Below are 27,548 nucleotides of genomic sequence, written 5' to 3' on the forward strand. Positions count from 1 at the left end.
AACATGGCACATATGATTTACTTCTGAGAACTAACCATTGTGTGCAGAGATTTTTCAGCTATCTCCTTTCCTTCAGTTTTTGTGCTAACATTCCTATGTCTAAAACTAGCTTTTACACTATAGGAAAGCATTACGTGGGGTATAGCACCTAACTTTTTAAACCTAAATGAAACAACATGTCACATATGATTTACTTCTGAGAACTAAGCAATGTGTGCAGAGATTTTGCAGCTATCCCCTTTCCTTCAGTTTTAGTGCTAACATTCATATCTCCAGAACTAGCATTTCCTATACAGGAAAGCATAACCGAGGGTATAGCACCTAACTCTTTAAACCTAAATGAAACAACATGGCACATATGATTTACTTCTTAGAAATAACCATTGTGTGCAGAGATTTTGCAGCTATCTCCTTTCCTTCAGTTTTTGTGCTAATATTCGTATCTCTCATACTAGCATTTCCTATATAGGAAAGCATAACCGAGGGTATAGCACCTAAGTCTTTAAACCTAAATGAAACAACATGGCACATATGATTTACTTCCGAGAACTAAGCATTGTGTGCAGAGGTATTGCAGCTATCTCCTTTCCTTCAGTTTTTGTGCTAACATTCGTGTCTGCAGAACTAGCATTTCTAATACAGGAAAGCATAACCGAGGGTATAGCACCTAACTCTTTAAACCTAAATGAAACAACATGGCACATATGATTTACTTCTGAGAACTAAGCATTGTGTGCACAGTTTTTGCAGCTATCTCCTTTCCTTCAGTTTTTGTGCTAACATTCCTATATCTGAACCTAGCATTTACACTATAGGATAGCATTTCCGCGGGTATAGCACCTAACTCTTTAAACCTAAATGAAACAACATGGCACATGAGATTTACTTCTGAGAACTAAGCATTGTGTGCAGAGATTTTGCAGCTATCTCCTTTCCTTCAGTTTTTGTGCTAACATTCCTATGTCTAAAACTAGCATTTACACTATAGGAAAGCATTACCACTGGTATAGCACCTAACTCTTTAAACCAAATGAAAAACTATGGCACATATGATTTACTTCTGAGAACTAAGCTTTGTGTGCAGAGATTTTGCAGCTATCTCCTTTCCTTCAGTTTTTGTGCTAACATTCCTATGTCTAAAACTAGCATTTACACTATAGGAAAACATTACCACGGGTATAGGACCTACCTCTTTAAACCTAAATGAAATAGCATGGCACATATGATTTACTTATGAGAACTAAGCATTGTGTGCAGAGATTTTGCAGCTATCTCCTTTCCTTCAGTTTTTGTGCTAACATTCGTATCTCCAGAACTAGCATTTCTTATACAGGAAAGCATAACCGAGGGTATAGCACCTAACTCTTTAAACCTAAATGAAACAACATGGGACATAAGATTTACTTCTGAGAACTAAGCATTGTGTGCAGAGGTTTTGCAGCTATCTCCTTTCCTTCAGTTTTTGTGCTAACATTCCTATATCAGAACCTAGCATTTACACTATAGGATAGGATTACCACGGGTATAGCACCTAACTCTTTAAACCTAAATGAAACAACATGGCACATATGATTTACTTCTGAGAACTAACCATTCTGTGCAGAGATTTTTCAGCTATCTCCTTTCCTTCAGTATTTGTCCTAATATTCCTATGTCTAAAACTAGCTTTTACACTAGAGGAAAGCATTACCTCGGGTATAGCACCTAAGTCTTTAAACCTAAATGAAACAACATGGCACATATGATTTACTTCCGAGAACGAAGCATTGTGTGCAGAGGTTTTGCAGCTATCTCCTTTCCTTCAGTTTTTCTGCTAACATTCGTTTCTCTAAAACTAGCATTTCCTATATAGGAAAGCATAACCGAGGGTATAGCACCTCACTCTTTAAACCTAAATGAAACAACATGGCACATATGATTTACTTCTGAGAACTAACCATTGTCTCCAGAGATTTTTCAGCTATCTCCTTTCCTTCAGTTTTTGTGCTATCATTCCTATGTCTAAAACTAGCTTTTACACTATAGGAAAGCATTACCGCGGGTATAGCACCTAACTCTTTAAACCTAAATGAAACAACATGGCACCTATGATTTACTTCTGAGAACTAAGCATTGTGTGCAGAGATTTTGCAGCTATCTCCTTTCCTTCAGTTTTTGTGCTAACATTCGTGTCTGCAGAACCAGCATTTCTTATACAGTAAAGCATAACCGAGGGTATAGCACCTAACTCTTTAAACCTAAATGAAACAACATGGCACATATGATTTACTTCTGAGAACTAAGCAATGTGTGCAGAGATTTTGCAGCTATCTCCTTTCATTCAGTTTTTGTGCTAACATTCGTATCTCTTAAACTAGCAATCCCTATATAGGAAAGCATAACCGACGATATAGCACCTAAGTGTTTAAACCTAAATGAAACCACATTGCACATATGATTTACTTCTGAGAACTAAGCATTCTGTGCAGAGGTTTTGCATCTATCTCCTTTCCTTCAGTTTTTGTGCTAACATTCCTATATCAGAACCTAGCATTTACAGTATAGGATAGGATTACCGCGGTTATAGCACCTAATTCTTTAAACCTAAATGAAACAACATGGCACATATGATTTACTTCTGAGAACTAACTATTGTGTGCAGAGATTGTTCAGCTATCTCCTTTCCTTCAGTTTTTGTGCTAACATTCCTATGTCTAAAACTAGCTTTTACACTAGAGGAAAGCATTACCTCGGGTATAGCACCTAAGTCTTTAAACCTAAATGAAACAACATGGCACATATGATTTACTTCCGAGAACGAAGCATAGTGTGCAGAAGTTTTGCAGCTATCTCCTTTCCTTCAGTTTTTCTGCTAACATTCGTTTCTCTAAAACTAGCATTTCCTATATAGGAAAGCATAACCGAGGGTATAGCACCTCACTCTTTAAACCTAAATGAAACAACATGGCACATATGATTTCCTTTTGAAAACTAAGCATTGTGTGCAGAGATTTTGCAGCTATCTCCTTTCCTTCAGTTTTTGTGCTAACATTCGTAACTCCAGAACTAGCATTTCTTATACAGGAAAGCATAACCGAGGTTATAGCACCTAACTCTTTAAACCTAAATGAAACAACATGGGACATATGATTTACTTCTGAGAACTAAGCATTGTGTGCAGAGGTTTTGCAGCTATCTCCTTTCCTTCAGTTTTTGTGCTAACATTCCTCTATCAGAACCTAGCATTTACACTATAGGATAGGATTACCGCTGGTATAGCACCTAACTCTTTAAACCTAAATGAAACAACATGGCACATATGATTTACTTCTGAGAACTAACCATTGTCTCCAGAGATTTTTCAGCTATCTCCTTTCCTTCAGTTTTTGTGCTAACATTCCTATGTCTAAAACTAGCTTTTACACTATAGGAAAGCATTACCGCGGGTATAGCACCTAACTCTTTAAACCTAAATGAAACAACATGGCACCTATGATTTACTTCTGAGAACTAAGCATTGTGTGCAGAGATTTTGCAGCTATCTCCTTTCCTTCAGTTTTTGTGCTAACATTCGTGTCTGCAGAACTAGCATTTCTTATACAGTAAAGCATAACCGAGGGTATAGCACCTAACTCTTTAAACCTAAATGAAACAACATGGCACATATGATTTACTTCTGAGAACAAAGCAATTTGTGCATAGATTTTGCAGCTATCTCCTTTCCTTCAGTTTTTGTGCTAACATTCGTATCTCTTAAACTAGCAATCCTTATATAGGAAAGCATAACCGAGGGTATAGCACCTAAGTGTTTAAACCTAAATGAAACCACATTGCACATATGATTTACTTCTGAGAACTAAGCATTCTGTGCAGAGGTTTTGCATCTAACTCCTTTCCTTCAGTTTTTGTGCTAACAATCCTATATCAGAACCTAGCATTTACACTATAGGATAGGATTACCGCGGTTATAGCACCTAATTCTTTAAACCTAAATGAAACAACATGGCACATATGATTTACTTCTGAGAACTAACCATTGTGTGCAGAGATTTTTCAGCTATCTCCTTTCCTTCAGTTTTTGTGCTAACATTCCTATGTCTAAAACTAGCTTTTACACTATAGGAAAGCATTACGTGGGGTATAGCACCTAACTTTTTAAACCTAAATGAAACAACATGTCACATATGATTTACTTCTGAGAACTAAGCAATGTGTGCAGAGATTTTGCAGCTATCCCCTTTCCTTCAGTTTTAGTGCTAACATTCATATCTCCAGAGCTAGCATTTCCTATACAGGAAAGCATAACCGAGGGTATAGCACCTAACTCTTTAAACCTAAATGAAACAACATGGCACATATGATTTACTTCTTAGAAATAACCATTGTGTGCAGAGATTTTGCAGCTATCTCCTTTCCTTCAGTTTTTGTGCTAATATTCGTATCTCTCATACTAGCATTTCCTATATAGGAAAGCATAACCGAGGGTATAGCACCTAAGTCTTTAAACCTAAATGAAACAACATGGCACATATGATTTACTTCCGAGAACTAAGCATTGTGTGCAGAGGTATTGCAGCTATCTCCTTTCCTTCAGTTTTTGTGCTAACATTCGTGTCTGCAGAACTAGCATTTCTAATACAGGAAAGCATAACCGAGGGTATAGCACCTAACTCTTTAAACCTAAATGAAACAACATGGCACATATGATTTACTTCTGAGAACTAAGCATTGTGTGCACAGTTTTTGCAGCTATCTCCTTTCCTTCAGTTTTTGTGCTAACATTCCTATATCTGAACCTAGCATTTACACTATAGGATAGCATTTCCGCGGGTATAGCACCTAACTCTTTAAACCTAAATGAAACAACATGGCACATGAGATTTACTTCTGAGAACTAAGCATTGTGTGCAGAGATTTTGCAGCTATCTCCTTTCCTTCAGTTTTTGTGCTAACATTCCTATGTCTAAAACTAGCATTTACACTATAGGAAAGCATTACCACTGGTATAGCACCTAACTCTTTAAACCAAATGAAAAACTATGGCACATATGATTTACTTCTGAGAACTAAGCTTTGTGTGCAGAGATTTTGCAGCTATCTCCTTTCCTTCAGTTTTTGTGCTAACATTCCTATGTCTAAAACTAGCATTTACACTATAGGAAAACTTTACCACGGGTATAGGACCTACCTCTTTAAACCTAAATGAAATAGCATGGCACATATGATTTACTTATGAGAACTAAGCATTGTGTGCAGAGATTTTGCAGCTATCTCCTTTCCTTCAGTTTTTGTGCTAACATTCGTATCTCTCATAATAGCATTTCCTATATAGGAAAGCATAACCGAGGGTATAGCACCTAAGTCTTTAAACCTAAATGAAACAACATGGCACATATGATTTACTTCTGAGAACTAAGCATTGTGTGCAGAGGTTTTGCAGCTATCTCCTTTCCTTCAGTTTTTGTGCTAACATTCGTATCTCTAAAACGAGCATTTCCTATATAGGAAAGCATAACCGAGGGTATAGCACCTCACTCTTTAAACCTAAATGAAACAACATGGCACATATGATTTCCTTCTGAAAACTAAGCATTGTGTGCAGAGATTTTTCAGCTATCTCCTTTCCTTCAGTTTTTGTGCTAACATTCCTAAGTCTAAAACTAGCATTTACACTATAGGAAAGCATTACCGCGGGTATAGCACCTAACTCTTTAAACCTAAATGAAACAACATGGCAACTATGATTTACTTCTGTGAACTAAGCATTGTGTGCAGAGATATTTCAGCTATCTCCTTTCCTTCAGTTTTTGTGCTAACATTCGTATCTCTTAAACTAGCATTCCCTATATAGGAAAGCATAACCGAGGGTATAGCACCTAACTCTTTAAACCTGAATGAAACAACATGGCACATATGATTTACTTCTGAGAAGTAAGCATTGTGTGCAGAGATTTTGCAGCTATCTCCTTTCTTTCAGTTTTTGTGCTTACATTCATATATCCAGAAGTAACCTTTCCTATACAGGAAGCATAACCGAGGGTATAGCACCTAACTATTTAAACCTAAATGAAACAACATGGCACATATGATTTACTTCTGAGAACTAAGCATTGTGTGCAGAGGTTTTGCATCTATCTCCTTTCCTTCAGTTTTTGTGCTAACATTCCTATATCAGAACCTAGCATTTACACTATAGGATAGGATTACCTCGGGTATAGCACCTAACTCTTTAAACCTAAATGAAACAACATGGTACATATGATTTACTTCTGAGAACTAACCATTGTGTGCAGAGATTTTTCAGCTATCTCCTTTCCTTCAGTTTTTGTGCTAACATTCGTATCTCTCATCCTAGCATTTCCTATATAGGAAAGCATGACCGAGGGTATAGCACCTAAGTCTTTAAACCTAAATGAAACAACATGGCAGATATGATTTACTTCCGAGAACTAAGCATTGTGTGCAGAGGTTTTGCAGCTATCTCCTTTCCTTCAGTTATTCTGCTAACATTCGTATCTCTAAAACTAGCATTTCCTATATAGGAAAGCATAACCGAGGGGAAAGCACCTCACTCTTTAAACCTAAATTAAACAACATGGCACATATGATTTCCTTCTGAAAACTAAGCATTGTGTGCAGAGATTTTTCAGCTATCTCCTTTCCTTCAGTTTTTGTGCTAACATTCCTATGTCTAAGACTAGCATTTACACTATAGGAAAGCATTACCGGGGGTATAGCACCTAACTCTTTAAACCTAAATGAAACAACATGGCACCTATGATTTACTTCTGAGAACTAAGCATTGTGTGCAGAGATTTTGCAGCTATCTCCTTTCCTTCAGTTTTTCTGCTAACATTCGTGTCTGCAGAACTAGCATTTCTAATACAGGAAAGCATAACCGAGTGTATAGCACCTAACTCTTTAAACCTAAATGAAACAACATGGCACATATGATTTACTTCTGAGAACTAAGCATTGTGTGCACAGTTTTTGCAGCTATCTCCTTTCCTTCAGTTTTTGTGCCAGCATTCCTATATCTGAACCTAGCATTTACACTATAGGATAGCATTTCCGCGGGTATAGCACCTAACTCTTTAAACCTAAATGAAAAACTATGGCACATATGATTTACTTCTGAGAACTAAGCTTTGTGTGCAGAGATTTTGCAGCTATCTCCTTTCCTTCAGTTTTTGTGCTAACATTCCTATGTCTAAAACTAGCATTTACACTATAGGAAAGCATTACCACGGGTATAGGACCTACCTCTTTAAACCTAAATGAAATAGCATGGCACATATGATTTACTTATGAGAACTAAGCATTGTGTGCAGAGATTTTGCAGCTATCTCCTTTCCTTCAGTTTTTGTGCTAACATTTGTATCTCCAGAACTAGCATTTCTTATACAGGAAAGCATAACCGAGGGTATAGCACCTAACTCTTTAAACCTAAATGAAACAACATGGGACATAAGATTTACTTCTGAGAACTAAGCATTGTGTGCAGAGGTTTTGCAGCTATCTCCTTTCCTTCAGTTTTTGTGCTAACATTCCTATATCAGAACCTAGCATTTACACTATAGGATAGGATTACCACGGGTATAGCACCTAACTCTTTAAACCTAAATGAAACAACATGGCACATATGATTTACTTCTGAGAACTAACCGTTCTGTGCAGAGATTTTTCAACTATCTCCTTTCCTTCAGTTTTTGTCCTAATATTCCTATGTCTAAAACTAGCTTTTACACTAGAGGAAAGCATTACCTCGGGTATAGCACCTAAGTCTTTAAACCTAAATGAAACAACATGGCACATATGATTTACTTCCGAGAACGAAGCATAGTGTGCAGAGGTTTTGCAGCTATCTCCTTTCCTTCAGTTTTTCTGCTAACATTCGTTTCTCTAAAACTAGCATTTCCTATATAGGAAAGCATAACCGAGGGTATAGCACCTCACTCTTTAAACCTAAATGAAACAACATGGCACATATGATTTCCTTTTGAAAACTAAGCATTGTGTGCAGAGATTTTGCAGCTATCTCCTTTCCTTCAGTTTTTGTGCTAACATTCGTAACTCCAGAACTAGCATTTCTTATACAGGAAAGCATAACCGAGGTTATAGCACCTAACTCTTTAAACCTAAATGAAACAACATGGCACCTATGATTTACTTCTGAGAACTAAGCATTGTGTGCAGAGATTTTGCAGCTATCTCCTTTCCTTCAGTTTTTCTGCTAACATTCGTGTCTGCAGAACTAGCATTTCTAATACAGGAAAGCATAACCGAGTGTATAGCACCTAACTCTTTAAACCTAAATGAAACAACATGGCACATATGATTTACTTCTGAGAACTAAGCATTGTGTGCACAGTTTTTGCAGCTATCTCCTTTCCTTCAGTTTTTGTGCCAGCATTCCTATATCTGAACCTAGCATTTACACTATAGGATAGCATTTCCGCGGGTATAGCACCTAACTCTTTAAACCTAAATGAAAAACTATGGCACATATGATTTACTTCTGAGAACTAAGCTTTGTGTGCAGAGATTTTGCAGCTATCTCCTTTCCTTCAGTTTTTGTGCTAACATTCCTATGTCTAAAACTAGCATTTACACTATAGGAAAGCATTACCACGGGTATAGGACCTACCTCTTTAAACCTAAATGAAATAGCATGGCACATATGATTTACTTATGAGAACTAAGCATTGTGTGCAGAGATTTTGCAGCTATCTCCTTTCCTTCAGTTTTTGTGCTAACATTCGTATCTCCAGAACTAGCATTTCTTATACAGGAAAGCATAACCGAGGGTATAGCACCTAACTCTTTAAACCTAAATGAAACAACATGGGACATAAGATTTACTTCTGAGAACTAAGCATTGGGTGCAGAGGTTTTGCAGCTATCTCCTTTCCTTCAGTTTTTGTGCTAACATTCCTATATCAGAACCTAGCATTTACACTATAGGATAGGATTACCACGGGTATAGCACCTAAATCTTTAAACCTAAATGAAACAACATGGCACATATGATTTACTTCTGAGAACTAACCGTTCTGTGCAGAGATTTTTCAACTATCTCCTTTCCTTCAGATTTTGTCCTAATATTCCTATGTCTAAAACTAGCTTTTACACTAGAGGAAAGCATTACCTCGGGTATAGCACCTAAGTCTTTAAACCTAAATGAAACAACATGGCACATATGATTTACTTCCGAGAACGAAGCATAGTGTGCAGAGGTTTTGCAGCTATCTCCTTTCCTTCAGTTTTTCTGCTAACATTCGTTTCTCTAAAACTAGCATTTCCTATATAGGAAAGCATAACCGAGGGTATAGCACCTCACTCTTTAAACCTAAATGAAACAACATGGCACATATGATTTCCTTTTGAAAACTAAGCATTGTGTGCAGAGATTTTGCAGCTATCTCCTTTCCTTCAGTTTTTGTGCTAACATTCGTAACTCCAGAACTAGCATTTCTTATACAGGAAAGCATAACCGAGGTTATAGCACCTAACTCTTTAAACCTAAATGAAACAACATGGGACATATGATTTACTTCTGAGAACTAAGCATTGTGTGCAGAGGTTTTGCAGCTATCTCCTTTCCTTCAGTTTTTGTCCTAACATTCCTCTATCAGAACCTAGCATTTACACTATAGGATAGGATTACCGCTGGTATAGCACCTAACTCTTTAAACCTAAATGAAACAACATGGCACATATGATTTACTTCTGAGAACTAACCATTGTCTCCAGAGATTTTTCAGCTATCTCCTTTCCTTCAGTTTTTGTGCTAACATTCCTATGTCTAAAACTAGCTTTTACACTATAGGAAAGCATTACCGCAGGTATAGCACCTAACTCTTTAAACCTAAATGAAACAACATGGCACCTATGATTTACTTCTGAGAACTAAGCATTGTGTGCAGAGATTTTGCAGCTATCCCCTTTCCTTCAGTTTTTGTGCTAACATTCGTGTCTGCAGAACTAGCATTTCTTATACAGTAAAGCATAACCGAGGGTATAGCACCTAACTCTTTAAACCTAAATGAAACAACATGGCACATATGATTTACTTCTGAGAACTAAGCAATTTGTGCAGAGATTTTGCAGCTATCTCCTTTCCTTCAGTTTTTGTGCTAACATTCGTATCTCTTAAACTAGCAATCCTTATATAGGAAAGCATAACCGAGGGTATAGCACCTAAGTGTTTAAACCTAAATGAAACAACATGGCACATATGATTTACTTCTGAGAACTAAGCATTGTGTGCACAGTTTTTGCAGCTATCTCCTTTCCTTCAGTTTTTGTGCCAGCATTCCTATATCTGAACCTAGCATTTACACTATAGGATAGCATTTCCGCGGGTATAGCACCTAACTCTTTAAACCTAAATGAAAAACTATGGCACATATGATTTACTTCTGAGAACTAAGCTTTGTGTGCAGAGATTTTGCAGCTATCTCCTTTCCTTCAGTTTTTGTGCTAACATTCCTATGTCTAAAACTAGCATTTACACTATAGGAAAGCATTACCACGGGTATAGGACCTACCTCTTTAAACCTAAATGAAATAGCATGGCACATATGATTTACTTATGAGAACTAAGCATTGTGTGCAGAGATTTTGCAGCTATCTCCTTTCCTTCAGTTTTTGTGCTAACATTCGTATCTCCAGAACTAGCATTTCTTATACAGGAAAGCATAACCGAGGGTATAGCACCTAACTCTTTAAACCTAAATGAAACAACATGGGACATAAGATTTACTTCTGAGAACTAAGCATTGTGTGCAGAGGTTTTGCAGCTATCTCCTTTCCTTCAGTTTTTGTGCTAACATTCCTATATCAGAACCTAGCATTTACACTATAGGATAGGATTACCACGGGTATAGCACCTAACTCTTTAAACCTAAATGAAACAACATGGCACATATGATTTACTTCTGAGAACTAACCGTTCTGTGCAGAGATTTTTCAACTATCTCCTTTCCTTCAGTTTTTGTCCTAATATTCCTATGTCTAAAACTAGCTTTTACACTAGAGGAAAGCATTACCTCGGGTATAGCACCTAAGTCTTTAAACCTAAATGAAACAACATGGCACATATGATTTACTTCCGAGAACGAAGCATAGTGTGCAGAAGTTTTGCAGCTATCTCCTTTCCTTCAGTTTTTCTGCTAACATTCGTTTCTCTAAAACTAGCATTTCCTATATAGGAAAGCATAACCGAGGGTATAGCACCTCACTCTTTAAACCTAAATGAAACAACATGGCACATATGATTTCCTTTTGAAAACTAAGCATTGTGTGCAGAGATTTTGCAGCTATCTCCTTTCCTTCAGTTTTTGTGCTAACATTCGTAACTCCAGAACTAGCATTTCTTATACAGGAAAGCATAACCGAGGTTATAGCACCTAACTCTTTAAACCTAAATGAAACAACATGGGACATATGATTTACTTCTGAGAACTAAGCATTGTGTGCAGAGGTTTTGCAGCTATCTCCTTTCCTTCAGTTTTTGTGCTAACATTCCTCTATCAGAACCTAGCATTTACACTATAGGATAGGATTACCGCTGGTATAGCACCTAACTCTTTAAACCTAAATGAAACAACATGGCACATATGATTTACTTCTGAGAACTAACCATTGTCTCCAGAGATTTTTCAGCTATCTCCTTTCCTTCAGTTTTTGTGCTAACATTCCTATGTCTAAAACTAGCTTTTACACTATAGGAAAGCATTACTGCGGGTATAGCACCTAACTCTTTAAACCTAAATGAAACAACATGGCACCTATGATTTACTTCTGAGAACTAAGCATTGTGTGCAGAGATTTTGCAGCTATCTCCTTTCCTTCAGTTTTTGTGCTAACATTCGTGTCTGCAGAACTAGCATTTCTTATACAGTAAAGCATAACCGAGGGTATAGCACCTAACTCTTTAAACCTAAATGAAACAACATGGCACACATGATTTACTTCTGAGAACTAAGCAATTTGTGCAGAGATTTTGCAGCTATCTCCTTTCCTTCAGTTTTTGTGCTAACATTCGTATCTCTTAAACTAGCAATCCTTATATAGGAAAGCATAACCGAGGGTATAGCACCTAAGTGTTTAAACCTAAATGAAACCACATTGCACATATGATTTACTTCTGAGAACTAAGCATTCTGTGCAGAGGTTTTGCATCTAACTCCTTTCCTTCAGTTTTTGTGCTAACAATCCTATATCAGAACCTAGCATTTACACTATAGGATAGCATTTCCGCGGGTATAGCACCTAACTCTTTAAACCTAAATGAAACAACATGGCACATGAGATTTACTTCTGAGAACTAAGCATTGTGTGCAGAGATTTTGCAGCTATCTCCTTTCCTTCAGTTTTTGTGCTAACATTCCTATGTCTAAAACTAGCATTTACACTATAGGAAAGCATTACCACTGGTATAGCACCTAACTCTTTAAACCAAATGAAAAACTATGGCACATATGATTTACTTCTGAGAACTAAGCTTTGTGTGCAGAGATTTTGCAGCTATCTCCTTTCCTTCAGTTTTTGTGCTAACATTCCTATGTCTAAAACTAGCATTTACACTATAGGAAAACTTTACCACGGGTATAGGACCTACCTCTTTAAACCTAAATGAAATAGCATGGCACATATGATTTACTTATGAGAACTAAGCATTGTGTGCAGAGATTTTGCAGCTATCTCCTTTCCTTCAGTTTTTGTGCTAACATTCGTATCTCTCATAATAGCATTTCCTATATAGGAAAGCATAACCGAGGGTATAGCACCTAAGTCTTTAAACCTAAATGAAACAACATGGCACATATGATTTACTTCTGAGAACTAAGCATTGTGTGCAGAGGTTTTGCAGCTATCTCCTTTCCTTCAGTTTTTGTGCTAACATTCGTATCTCTAAAACGAGCATTTCCTATATAGGAAAGCATAACCGAGGGTATAGCACCTCACTCTTTAAACCTAAATGAAACAACATGGCACATATGATTTCCTTCTGAAAACTAAGCATTGTGTGCAGAGATTTTTCAGCTATCTCCTTTCCTTCAGTTTTTGTGCTAACATTCCTAAGTCTAAAACTAGCATTTACACTATAGGAAAGCATTACCGCGGGTATAGCACCTAACTCTTTAAACCTAAATGAAACAACATGGCAACTATGATTTACTTCTGTGAACTAAGCATTGTGTGCAGAGATATTTCAGCTATCTCCTTTCCTTCAGTTTTTGTGCTAACATTCGTATCTCTTAAACTAGCATTCCCTATATAGGAAAGCATAACCGAGGGTATAGCACCTAACTCTTTAAACCTGAATGAAACAACATGGCACATATGATTTACTTCTGAGAAGTAAGCATTGTGTGCAGAGATTTTGCAGCTATCTCCTTTCTTTCAGTTTTTGTGCTTACATTCATATATCCAGAAGTAACCTTTCCTATACAGGAAGCATAACCGAGGGTATAGCACCTAACTATTTAAACCTAAATGAAACAACATGGCACATATGATTTACTTCTGAGAACTAAGCATTGTGTGCAGAGGTTTTGCATCTATCTCCTTTCCTTCAGTTTTTGTGCTAACATTCCTATATCAGAACCTAGCATTTACACTATAGGATAGGATTACCTCGGGTATAGCACCTAACTCTTTAAACCTAAATGAAACAACATGGTACATATGATTTACTTCTGAGAACTAACCATTGTGTGCAGAGATTTTTCAGCTATCTCCTTTCCTTCAGTTTTTGTGCTAACATTCGTATCTCTCATCCTAGCATTTCCTATATAGGAAAGCATGACCGAGGGTATAGCACCTAAGTCTTTAAACCTAAATGAAACAACATGGCAGATATGATTTACTTCCGAGAACTAAGCATTGTGTGCAGAGGTTTTGCAGCTATCTCCTTTCCTTCAGTTATTCTGCTAACATTCGTATCTCTAAAACTAGCATTTCCTATATAGGAAAGCATAACCGAGGGGAAAGCACCTCACTCTTTAAACCTAAATTAAACAACATGGCACATATGATTTCCTTCTGAAAACTAAGCATTGTGTGCAGAGATTTTTCAGCTATCTCCTTTCCTTCAGTTTTTGTGCTAACATTCCTATGTCTAAGACTAGCATTTACACTATAGGAAAGCATTACCGGGGGTATAGCACCTAACTCTTTAAACCTAAATGAAACAACATGGCACCTATGATTTACTTCTGAGAACTAAGCATTGTGTGCAGAGATTTTGCAGCTATCTCCTTTCCTTCAGTTTTTCTGCTAACATTCGTGTCTGCAGAACTAGCAATTCTAATACAGGAAAGCATAACCGAGTGTATAGCACCTAACTCTTTAAACCTAAATGAAACAACATGGCACATATGATTTACTTCTGAGAACTAAGCATTGTGTGCACAGTTTTTGCAGCTATCTCCTTTCCTTCAGTTTTTGTGCCAGCATTCCTATATCTGAACCTAGCATTTACACTATAGGATAGCATTTCCGCGGGTATAGCACCTAACTCTTTAAACCTAAATGAAAAACTATGGCACATATGATTTACTTCTGAGAACTAAGCTTTGTGTGCAGAGATTTTGCAGCTATCTCCTTTCCTTCAGTTTTTGTGCTAACATTCCTATGTCTAAAACTAGCATTTACACTATAGGAAAGCATTACCACGGGTATAGGACCTACCTCTTTAAACCTAAATGAAATAGCATGGCACATATGATTTACTTATGAGAACTAAGCATTGTGTGCAGAGATTTTGCAGCTATCTCCTTTCCTTCAGTTTTTGTGCTAACATTTGTATCTCCAGAACTAGCATTTCTTATACAGGAAAGCATAACCGAGGGTATAGCACCTAACTCTTTAAACCTAAATGAAACAACATGGGACATAAGATTTACTTCTGAGAACTAAGCATTGTGTGCAGAGGTTTTGCAGCTATCTCCTTTCCTTCAGTTTTTGTGCTAACATTCCTATATCAGAACCTAGCATTTACACTATAGGATAGGATTACCACGGGTATAGCACCTAACTCTTTAAACCTAAATGAAACAACATGGCACATATGATTTACTTCTGAGAACTAACCGTTCTGTGCAGAGATTTTTCAACTATCTCCTTTCCTTCAGTTTTTGTCCTAATATTCCTATGTCTAAAACTAGCTTTTACACTAGAGGAAAGCATTACCTCGGGTATAGCACCTAAGTCTTTAAACCTAAATGAAACAACATGGCACATATGATTTACTTCCGAGAACGAAGCATAGTGTGCAGAGGTTTTGCAGCTATCTCCTTTCCTTCAGTTTTTCTGCTAACATTCGTTTCTCTAAAACTAGCATTTCCTATATAGGAAAGCATAACCGAGGGTATAGCACCTCACTCTTTAAACCTAAATGAAACAACATGGCACATATGATTTCCTTTTGAAAACTAAGCATTGTGTGCAGAGATTTTGCAGCTATCTCCTTTCCTTCAGTTTTTGTGCTAACATTCGTAACTCCAGAACTAGCATTTCTTATACAGGAAAGCATAACCGAGGTTATAGCACCTAACTCTTTAAACCTAAATGAAACAACATGGCACCTATGATTTACTTCTGAGAACTAAGCATTGTGTGCAGAGATTTTGCAGCTATCTCCTTTCCTTCAGTTTTTCTGCTAACATTCGTGTCTGCAGAACTAGCATTTCTAATACAGGAAAGCATAACCGAGTGTATAGCACCTAACTCTTTAAACCTAAATGAAACAACATGGCACATATGATTTACTTCTGAGAACTAAGCATTGTGTGCACAGTTTTTGCAGCTATCTCCTTTCCTTCAGTTTTTGTGCCAGCATTCCTATATCTGAACCTAGCATTTACACTATAGGATAGCATTTCCGCGGGTATAGCACCTAACTCTTTAAACCTAAATGAAAAACTATGGCACATATGATTTACTTCTGAGAACTAAGCTTTGTGTGCAGAGATTTTGCAGCTATCTCCTTTCCTTCAGTTTTTGTGCTAACATTCCTATGTCTAAAACTAGCATTTACACTATAGGAAAGCATTACCACGGGTATAGGACCTACCTCTTTAAACCTAAATGAAATAGCATGGCACATATGATTTACTTATGAGAACTAAGCATTGTGTGCAGAGATTTTGCAGCTATCTCCTTTCCTTCAGTTTTTGTGCTAACATTCGTATCTCCAGAACTAGCATTTCTTATACAGGAAAGCATAACCGAGGGTATAGCACCTAACTCTTTAAACCTAAATGAAACAACATGGGACATAAGATTTACTTCTGAGAACTAAGCATTGTGTGCAGAGGTTTTGCAGCTATCTCCTTTCCTTCAGTTTTTGTGCTAACATTCCTATATCAGAACCTAGCATTTACACTATAGGATAGGATTACCACGGGTATAGCACCTAACTCTTTAAACCTAAATGAAACAACATGGCACATATGATTTACTTCTGAGAACTAACCGTTCTGTGCAGAGATTTTTCAACTATCTCCTTTCCTTCAGATTTTGTCCTAATATTCCTATGTCTAAAACTAGCTTTTACACTAGAGGAAAGCATTACCTCGGGTATAGCACCTAAGTCTTTAAACCTAAATGAAACAACATGGCACATATGATTTACTTCCGAGAACGAAGCATAGTGTGCAGAGGTTTTGCAGCTATCTCCTTTCCTTCAGTTTTTCTGCTAACATTCGTTTCTCTAAAACTAGCATTTCCTATATAGGAAAGCATAACCGAGGGTATAGCACCTCACTCTTTAAACCTAAATGAAACAACATGGCACATATGATTTCCTTTTGAAAACTAAGCATTGTGTGCAGAGATTTTGCAGCTATCTCCTTTCCTTCAGTTTTTGTGCTAACATTCGTAACTCCAGAACTAGCATTTCTTATACAGGAAAGCATAACCGAGGTTATAGCACCTAACTCTTTAAACCTAAATGAAACAACATGGGACATATGATTTACTTCTGAGAACTAAGCATTGTGTGCAGAGGTTTTGCAGCTATCTCCTTTCCTTCAGTTTTTGTCCTAACATTCCTCTATCAGAACCTAGCATTTACACTATAGGATAGGATTACCGCTGGTATAGCACCTAACTCTTTAAACCTAAATGAAACAACATGGCACATATGATTTACTTCTGAGAACTAACCATTGTCTCCAGAGATTTTTCAGCTATCTCCTTTCCTTCAGTTTTTGTGCTAACATTCCTATGTCTAAAACTAGCTTTTACACTATAGGAAAGCATTACCGCAGGTATAGCACCTAACTCTTTAAACCTAAATGAAACAACATGGCACCTATGATTTACTTCTGAGAACTAAGCATTGTGTGCAGAGATTTTGCAGCTATCTCCTTTCCTTCAGTTTTTGTGCTAACATTCGTGTCTGCAGAACTAGCATTTCTTATACAGTAAAGCATAACCGAGGGTATAGCACCTAACTCTTTAAACCTAAATGAAACAACATGGCACATATGATTTACTTCTGAGAACTAAGCAATTTGTGCAGAGATTTTGCAGCTATCTCCTTTCCTTCAGTTTTTGTGCTAACATTCGTATCTCTTAAACTAGCAATCCTTATATAGGAAAGCATAACCGAGGGTATAGCACCTAAGTGTTTAAACCAAAATGAAACAACATGGCACATATGATTTACTTCTGAGAACTAAGCATTGTGTGCACAGTTTTTGCAGCTATCTCCTTTCCTTCAGTTTTTGTGCCAGCATTCCTATATCTGAACCTAGCATTTACACTATAGGATAGCATTTCCGCGGGTATAGCACCTAACTCTTTAAACCTAAATGAAAAACTATGGCACATATGATTTACTTCTGAGAACTAAGCTTTGTGTGCAGAGATTTTGCAGCTATCTCCTTTCCTTCAGTTTTTGTGCTAACATTCCTATGTCTAAAACTAGCATTTACACTATAGGAAAGCATTACCACGGGTATAGGACCTACCTCTTTAAACCTAAATGAAATAGCATGGCACATATGATTTACTTATGAGAACTAAGCATTGTGTGCAGAGATTTTGCAGCTATCTCCTTTCCTTCAGTTTTTGTGCTAACATTCGTATCTCCAGAACTAGCATTTCTTATACAGGAAAGCATAACCGAGGGTATAGCACCTAACTCTTTAAACCTAAATGAAACAACATGGGACATAAGATTTACTTCTGAGAACTAAGCATTGTGTGCAGAGGTTTTGCAGCTATCTCCTTTCCTTCAGTTTTTGTGCTAACATTCCTATATCAGAACCTAGCATTTACACTATAGGATAGGATTACCACGGGTATAGCACCTAACTCTTTAAACCTAAATGAAACAACATGGCACATATGATTTACTTCTGAGAACTAACCGTTCTGTGCAGAGATTTTTCAACTATCTCCTTTCCTTCAGTTTTTGTCCTAATATTCCTATGTCTAAAACTAGCTTTTACACTAGAGGAAAGCATTACCTCGGGTATAGCACCTAAGTCTTTAAACCTAAATGAAACAACATGGCACATATGATTTACTTCCGAGAACGAAGCATAGTGTGCAGAAGTTTTGCAGCTATCTCCTTTCCTTCAGTTTTTCTGCTAACATTCGTTTCTCTAAAACTAGCATTTCCTATATAGGAAAGCATAACCGAGGGTATAGCACCTCACTCTTTAAACCTAAATGAAACAACATGGCACATATGATTTCCTTTTGAAAACTAAGCATTGTGTGCAGAGATTTTGCAGCTATCTCCTTTCCTTCAGTTTTTGTGCTAACATTCGTAACTCCAGAACTAGCATTTCTTATACAGGAAAGCATAACCGAGGTTATAGCACCTAACTCTTTAAACCTAAATGAAACAACATGGGACATATGATTTACTTCTGAGAACTAAGCATTGTGTGCAGAGGTTTTGCAGCTATCTCCTTTCCTTCAGTTTTTGTGCTAACATTCCTCTATCAGAACCTAGCATTTACACTATAGGATAGGATTACCGCTGGTATAGCACCTAACTCTTTAAACCTAAATGAAACAACATGGCACATATGATTTACTTCTGAGAACTAACCATTGTCTCCAGAGATTTTTCAGCTATCTCCTTTCCTTCAGTTTTTGTGCTAACATTCCTATGTCTAAAACTAGCTTTTACACTATAGGAAAGCATTACTGCGGGTATAGCACCTAACTCTTTAAACCTAAATGAAACAACATGGCACCTATGATTTACTTCTGAGAACTAAGCATTGTGTGCAGAGATTTTGCAGCTATCTCCTTTCCTTCAGTTTTTGTGCTAACATTCGTGTCTGCAGAACTAGCATTTCTTATACAGTAAAGCATAACCGAGGGTATAGCACCTAACTCTTTAAACCTAAATGAAAAAACATGGCACACATGATTTACTTCTGAGAACTAAGCAATTTGTGCAGAGATTTTGCAGCTATCTCCTTTCCTTCAGTTTTTGTGCTAACATTCCTATGTCTAAAACTAGCTTTTTCACTATAGGAAAGCATTACGTGGGGTATAGCACCTAACTTTTTAAACCTAAATGAAACAACATGTCACATATGATTTACTTCTGAGAACTAAGCAATGTGTGCAGAGATTTTGCAGCTATCCCCTTTCCTTCAGTTTTAGTGCTAACATTCATATCTCCAGAACTAGCATTTCCTTTACAGGAAAGCATAACCGAGGGTATAGCACCTAACTCTTTAAACCTAAATGAAACAACATGGCACATATGATTTACTTCTTTGAAATAACCATTGTGTGCAGAGATTTTGCAGCTATCTCCTTTCCTTCAGTTTTTGTGCTAATATTCGTATCTCTCATACTAGCATTTCCTATATAGGAAAGCATAACCGAGGGTATAGCACCTAAGTCTTTAAACCTAAATGAAACAACATGGCACATATGATTTACTTCCGAGAACTAAGCATTGTGTGCAGAGGTATTGCAGCTATCTCCTTTCCTTCAGTTTTTGTGCTAACATTCGTGTCTGCAGAACTAGCATTTCTAATACAGGAAAGCATAACCGAGGGTATAGCACCTAACTCTTTAAACCTAAATGAAACAACATGTCACATATGATTTACTTCTGAGAACTAAGCATTGTGTGCACAGTTTTTGCAGCTATCTCCTTTCCTTCAGTTTTTGTGCTAACATTCCTATATCTGAACCTAGCATTTACACTATAGGATAGCATTTCCGCGGGTATAGCACCTAACTCTTTAAACCTAAATGAAACAACATGGCACATGAGATTTACTTCTGAGAACTAAGCATTGTGTGCAGAGATTTTGCAGCTATCTCCTTTCCTTCAGTTTTTGTGCTAACATTCCTATGTCTAAAACTAGCATTTACACTATAGGAAAGCATTACGACTGGTATAGCACCTAACTCTTTAAACCAAATGAAAAACTATGGCACATATGATTTACTTCTGAGAACTAAGCTTTGTGTGCAGAGATTTTGCAGCTATCTCCTTTCCTTCAGTTTTTGTGCTAACATTCCTATGTCTAAAACTAGCATTTACACTATAGGAAAACATTACCACGGGTATAGGACCTACCTCTTTAAACCTAAATGAAATAGCATGGCACATATGATTTACTTATGAGAACTAAGCATTGTGTGCAGAGATTTTGCAGCTATCTCCTTTCCTTCAGTTTTTGTGCTAACATTCGTATCTCCAGAACTAGCATTTCTTATACAGGAAAGCATAACCGAGGGTATAGCACCTAACTCTTTAAACCTAAATGAAACAACATGGGACATAAGATTTACTTCTTAGAACTAAGCATTGTGTGCAGAGATCTTGCAACTATCTCCTTTCCTTCAGTTTTTGTGCTAACATTCGTATCTCTCATACTAGTATTTCCTATATAGGAAAGCATAACCGAGGGTATATCACCTAAGTCTTTAAACCTAAATGAAACAACATGGCACATATGATTTACTTTTGAGAACTAAGCATTGTGTGCAGAAGTTTTGCAATTACCCCTTTCCTTCAGTTTTTGTGCTAACATTCGTATCTCTATAACTAGCATTTACACGATAGGAAAGCATTACCGCGGGTATAGCACCTAACTCTTTAAACCTAAATGAAACAACATGGCAACTATGATTTACTTCTGAAAACTAAGCATTGTGTGCAGAGATTTTGCAGCTCTCTCCTTTCCTTTAGTTTTTGTGCTAACATTCGTATCTCTTAAACTAGCATTCCCTATATAGGAAAGCATAAGCGAGGGTATAGCACATAACTCTTTAAACCTGAATGAAGCAACATGGCACATATGATTTACTTCTGAGAAGTAAGCATTGTGTGCAGAGATTTTGCAGCTATCTCCTTTTCTTCAGTTTTTGTGCTTACATTCATATCTCCAGAACTAACCTTTCCTATACAGAAAGCATAACCGAGGGTATAGCACCTAACTATTTAAACCTAAATGAAACAACATGGCACATATGATTTACTTCTGAGAACTAAGCATTGTGTGCAGAGGTTTTGCATCTATCTCCTTTCCTTCAGTTTTTGTGCTAACATTCCTATATCAGAACCTAGCATTTACACTATAGGATAGGATTACCGCGGGTATAGCACCTAACTCTTTAAACCTAAATGAAACAACATGGTACATATGATTTACTTCTGAGAACTAACCATTGTGTGCAGAGATTTTTCAGCTATCTCCTTTCCTTCAGTTTTTGTGCTAACATTCCTATGTCTAAAACTAGCTTTTACACTATAGGAAAGCATTACCTCGGGTATAGCACCTAACTCTTTAAACCTAAATGAAACAACATGGCACATATGATTTACTTCTGAGAACTAAGCAATGTGTGTAGAGATTTTGCAGTTATCTCCTTTCCTTCATTTTAGTGCTAACATTCATATCTCCAGAACTAGCATTTCCTATACAGGAAAGCATAACCGAGGGTATAGCACCTAACTCTTTAAACCTAAATGAAACAACATGGCACATATGATTCACTTCTTAGATCTAAGCATTGTGTGCAGAGATTTTGCAACTATCTCCTTTCCTTCAGTTTTTGTGCTAACATTCGTATCTCTCATACTAGCATTTCCTATATAGGAAAGCATAACCGAGGTTATAGCACCTAAGTCTTTAAACCTAAATGAAACAACATGGCACATATGATTTACTTCTGAGAACTAAGCATTGTGTGCAGAGGTTTTGCAGCTATCTCCTTTCCTTCAGTTTTTTTGCTAACATTCGTATCTCTAAGACTAGCATTTCCTATATAGGAAAGCATAACCGAGGGTATAGCACCTCACTCTTTAAACCTAAATGAAACAACATGGCACATATGATTTCCTTCTGAAAACTAAGCATTGTGTGCAGAGATTTTTCAGCTATCTCCTTTCCTTCAGTTTTTGTGCTAACATTCTTATGTCTAAAACTAGCATTTACACTATAGGAAAGCATTACCGCGGGTATAGCACCTAACTCTTTAAACCTAAATGAAACAACATGGCAACTATGATTTACTTCTGAGAACTAAGCATTGTGTGCAAAGATTTTTCAGCTATCTCCTTTCCTTCAGTTTTTGTGCTAACATTCGTATCTCTTAAACTAGCATTCCCTATATAGGAAAGCATAACCGAGGGTATAGCACCTAACTCTTTAAACCTGAATGAAACAACATGGCACATATGATTTACTTCTGAGAAGTAAGCATTGTGTGCAGCGATTTTGCAGCTATCTCCTTTCTTTCAGTTTTTGTGCTTACATTCATATCTCCAGAACTAACCTTTCCTATACAAGAAGCATAACCGAGGGTATAGCACCTAACTATTTAAACCTAAATGAAACAACATGGCACATATGATTTACTTCTGAGAACTAAGCATTGTGTGCAGAGGTTTTGCATCTATCACCTTTCCTTCAGTTTTTGTGCTAACATTCCTATATCAGAACCTAGCATTTACACTATAGGATAGGATTACCGCGGGTATAGCACCTAACTCTTTAAACCTAAATGAAACAACATGGTACATATGATTTACTTCTGAGAACTAACCATTGTGTGCAGAGATTTTTCAGCTATCTCCTTTCCTTCAGTTTTTGTGCTAACATTCGTATCTCTCATCCTAGCATTTCCTATATAGGAAAGCATGACCGAGGGTATAGCACCTAAGTCTTTAAACCTAAATGAAACAACATGACAGATATGATTTACTTCTGAGAACTAAGCATTGTGTGCAGAGGTTTTGCAGCTATCTCCTTTCCTTCAGTTATTCTGCTAATATTCGTATCTCTAAAACTAGCATATCCTATATAGGAAGGCATAACCGAGGGGAAAGCACCTCACTCTTTAAACCTAAATGAAACAACATGGCACCTATGATTTCCTTCTGAAAACTAAGCATTGTGTGCAGAGATTTTGCAGCTATCTCCTTTCCTTCAGTTTTTGTGCTAACATTCGTGTCTGCAGAACTAGCATTTCTTATACAGTAAAGCATAACCGAGGGTATAGCACCTAACTCTTTAAACCTAAATGAAACAACATGGCACATATGATTTACTTCTGAGAACTAAGCAATTTGTGCAGAGATTTTGCAGCTATCTCCTTTCCTTCAGTTTTTGTGCTAACATTCGTATCTCTTAAACTAGCAATCCTTATATAGGAAAGCATAACCGAGGGTATAGCACCTAAGTGTTTAAACCTAAATGAAACCACATTGCACATATGATTTACTTCTGAGAACTAAGCATTCTGTGCAGAGGTTTTGCATCTAACTCCTTTCCTTCAGTTTTTGTGCTAACAATCCTATATCAGAACCTAGCATTTACACTATAGGATAGGATTACCGCGGTTATAGCACCTAATTCTTTAAACCTAAATGAAACAACATGGCACATATGATTTACTTCTGAGAACTAACCATTGTGTGCAGAGATTTTTCAGCTATCTCCTTTCCTTCAGTTTTTGTGCTAACATTCCTATGTCTAAAACTAGCTTTTACACTATAGGAAAGCATTACGTGGGGTATAGCACCTAACTTTTTAAACCTAAATGAAACAACATGTCACATATGATTTACTTCTGAGAACTAAGCAATGTGTGCAGAGATTTTGCAGCTATCCCCTTTCCTTCAGTTTTAGTGCTAACATTCATATCTCCAGAACTAGCATTTCCTATACAGGAAAGCATAACCGAGGGTATAGCACCTAACTCTTTAAACCTAAATGAAACAACATGGCACATATGATTTACTTCTTAGAAATAACCATTGTGTGCAGAGATTTTGCAGCTATCTCCTTTCCTTCAGTTTTTGTGCTAATATTCGTATCTCTCATACTAGCATTTCCTATATAGGAAAGCATAACCGAGGGTATAGCACCTAAGTCTTTAAACCTAAATGAAACAACATGGCACATATGATTTACTTCCGAGAACTAAGCATTGTGTGCAGAGGTATTGCAGCTATCTCCTTTCCTTCAGTTTTTGTGCTAACATTCGTGTCTGCAGAACTAGCATTTCTAATACAGGAAAGCATAACCGAGGGTATAGCACCTAACTCTTTAAACCTAAATGAAACAACATGGCACATATGATTTACTTCTGAGAACTAAGCATTGTGTGCACAGTTTTTGCAGCTATCTCCTTTCCTTCAGTTTTTGTGCTAACATTCCTATATCTGAACCTAGCATTTACACTATAGGATAGCATTTCCGCGGGTATAGCACCTAACTCTTTAAACCTAAATGAAACAACATGGCACATGAGATTTACTTCTGAGAACTAAGCATTGTGTGCAGAGATTTTGCAGCTATCTCCTTTCCTTCAGTTTTTGTGCTAACATTCCTATGTCTAAAACTAGCATTTACACTATAGGAAAGCATTACCACTGGTATAGCACCTAACTCTTTAAACCAAATGAAAAACTATGGCACATATGATTTACTTCTGAGAACTAAGCTTTGTGTGCAGAGATTTTGCAGCTATCTCCTTTCCTTCAGTTTTTGTGCTAACATTCGTGTCTGCAGAACTATAATTTCTTATACAGTAAAGCATAACCGAGGGTATAGCACCTAACTCTTTAAACCTAAATGAAACAACATGGCACATATGATTTACTTCTGAGAACTAAGCAATTTGTGCAGAGATTTTGCAGCTATCTCCTTTCCTTCAGTTTTTGTGCTAACATTCGTATCTCTTAAACTAGCAATCCTTATATAGGAAAGCATAACCGAGGGTATAGCACCTAAGTGTTTAAACCTAAATGAAACCACATTGCACATATGATTTACTTCTGAGAACTAAGCATTCTGTGCAGAGGTTTTGCATCTAACTCCTTTCCTTCAGTTTTTGTGCTAACAATCCTATATCAGAACCTAGCATTTACACTATAGGATAGGATTACCGCGGTTATAGCACCTAATTCTTTAAACCTAAATGAAACAACATGGCACATATGATTTACTTCTGAGAACTAACCATTGTGTGCAGAGATTTTTCAGCTATCTCCTTTCCTTCAGTTTTGGTGCTAACATTCGTATCTCTAAAACTAGCTTTTACCCTATAGGAAAGCATTACCGCGGGTATAGCACCTAACTCTTTAAACCTAAATGAGAAAGCATGGCACATATGATTTACTTCTGAGAACTAAGCATTGTGTGCACAGTTTTTGCAGCTATCTCCTTTCCTTCAGTTTTTGTGCTAACATTCCTAGGTCTAAAACTAGCTTTTACCCTATAGGAAAGCATTACCGCGGGTATAGCACCTAACTCTTTAAACCTAAATGAAACAACATGGCACCTATGATTTACTTCTGAGAACTAAGCATTGTGTGCAGAGATTTTGCAGCTATCTCCTTTCCTTCAGTTTTTGTGCTAACATTCGTGTCTGCAGAACTAGCATTTCTTATACAGGAAAGCATCACCGAGGGTATAGCACCTAACTCTTTAAACCTAAATGAAACAACATGGCACATATGATTTACTTCTGAGAACTAAGCAATGTGTGCAGAGATTTTGCAGCTATCTCCTTTCCTTCAGTTTTTGTGCTAACATTCGTATCTCTTAAACTAGCAATCCCTATATAGGAAAGCATAACCGAGGGTATAGCACCTAAGTGTTTAAACCTAAATGAAACCACATTGCACATATGATTTACTTCTGAGAACTAAGCATTCTGAGCAGAGGTTTTGCATCTATCTCCTTTCCTTCAGTTTTTGTGCTAACATTCCTATATCAGAACCTAGCATTTACACTATAGGATAGGATTACCGCGGTTATAGCACCTAATTCTTTAAACCTAAATGAAACAACATGGCACATATGATTTACTTCTGAGAACTAAGCAATGTGTGCAGAGATTTTGCAGCTATCCCCTTTCCTTCAGTTTTAGTGCTAACATTCATATCTCCAGAACTAGCATTTCCTATACAGGAAAGCATAACCGAGGGTATAGCACCTAACTCTTTAAACCTAAATGAAACAACATGGCACATATGATTTACTTCTTAGAAATAACCATTGTGTGCAGAGATTTTGCAGCTATCTCCTTTCCTTCAGTTTTTGTGCTAATATTCGTATCTCTCATACTAGCATTTCCTATATAGGAAAGCATAACCGAGGGTATAGCACCTAAGTCTTTAAACCTAAATGAAACAACATGGCACATATGATTTACTTCCGAGAACTAAGAATTGTGTGCAGAGGTATTGCAGCTATCTCCTTTCCTTCAGTTTTTGTGCTAACATTCGTGTCTGCAGAACTAGCATTTCTAATACAGGAAAGCATAACCGAGGGTATAGCACCTAACTCTTTAAACCTAAATGAAACAACATGGCACATATGATTTACTTCTGAGAACTAAGCATTGTGTGCACAGTTTTTGCAGCTATCTCCTTTCCTTCAGTTTTTGTGCTAACATTCCTATATCTGAACCTAGCCTTTACACTATAGGATAGCATTTCCGCGGGTATAGCACCTAACTCTTTAAACCTAAATGAAACAACATGGCACATGAGATTTACTTCTGAGAACTAAGCATTGTGTGCAGAGATTTTGCAGCTATCTCCTTTCCTTCAGTTTTTGTGCTAACATTCCTATGTCTAAAACTAGCATTTACACTATAGGAAAGCATTACCACTGGTATAGCACCTAACTCTTTAAACCAAATGAAAAACTATGGCACATATGATTTACTTCTGAGAACTAAGCTTTGTGTGCAGAGATTTTGCAGCTATCTCCTTTCCTTCAGTTTTTGTGCTAACATTCCTATGTCTAAAACTAGCATTTACACTATAGGAAAACATTACCACGGGTATAGGACCTACCTCTTTAAACCTAAATGAAATAGCATGGCACATATGATTTACATATGAGAACTAAGCATTGTGTGCAGAGATTTTGCAGCTATCTCCTTTCCTTCAGTTTTTGTGCTAACATTCGTATCTCCAGAACTAGCATTTCTTATACAGGAAAGCATAACCGAGGGTATAGCACCTAACTCTTTAAACCTAAATGAAACAACATGGGACATAAGATTTACTTCTGAGAACTAAGCATTGTGTGCAGAGGTTT

This window comes from Dasypus novemcinctus, chromosome 28 (assembly GCF_030445035.2).
Source record: "Dasypus novemcinctus isolate mDasNov1 chromosome 28, mDasNov1.1.hap2, whole genome shotgun sequence".
NCBI lineage: Eukaryota > Metazoa > Chordata > Mammalia > Cingulata > Dasypodidae > Dasypus > Dasypus novemcinctus.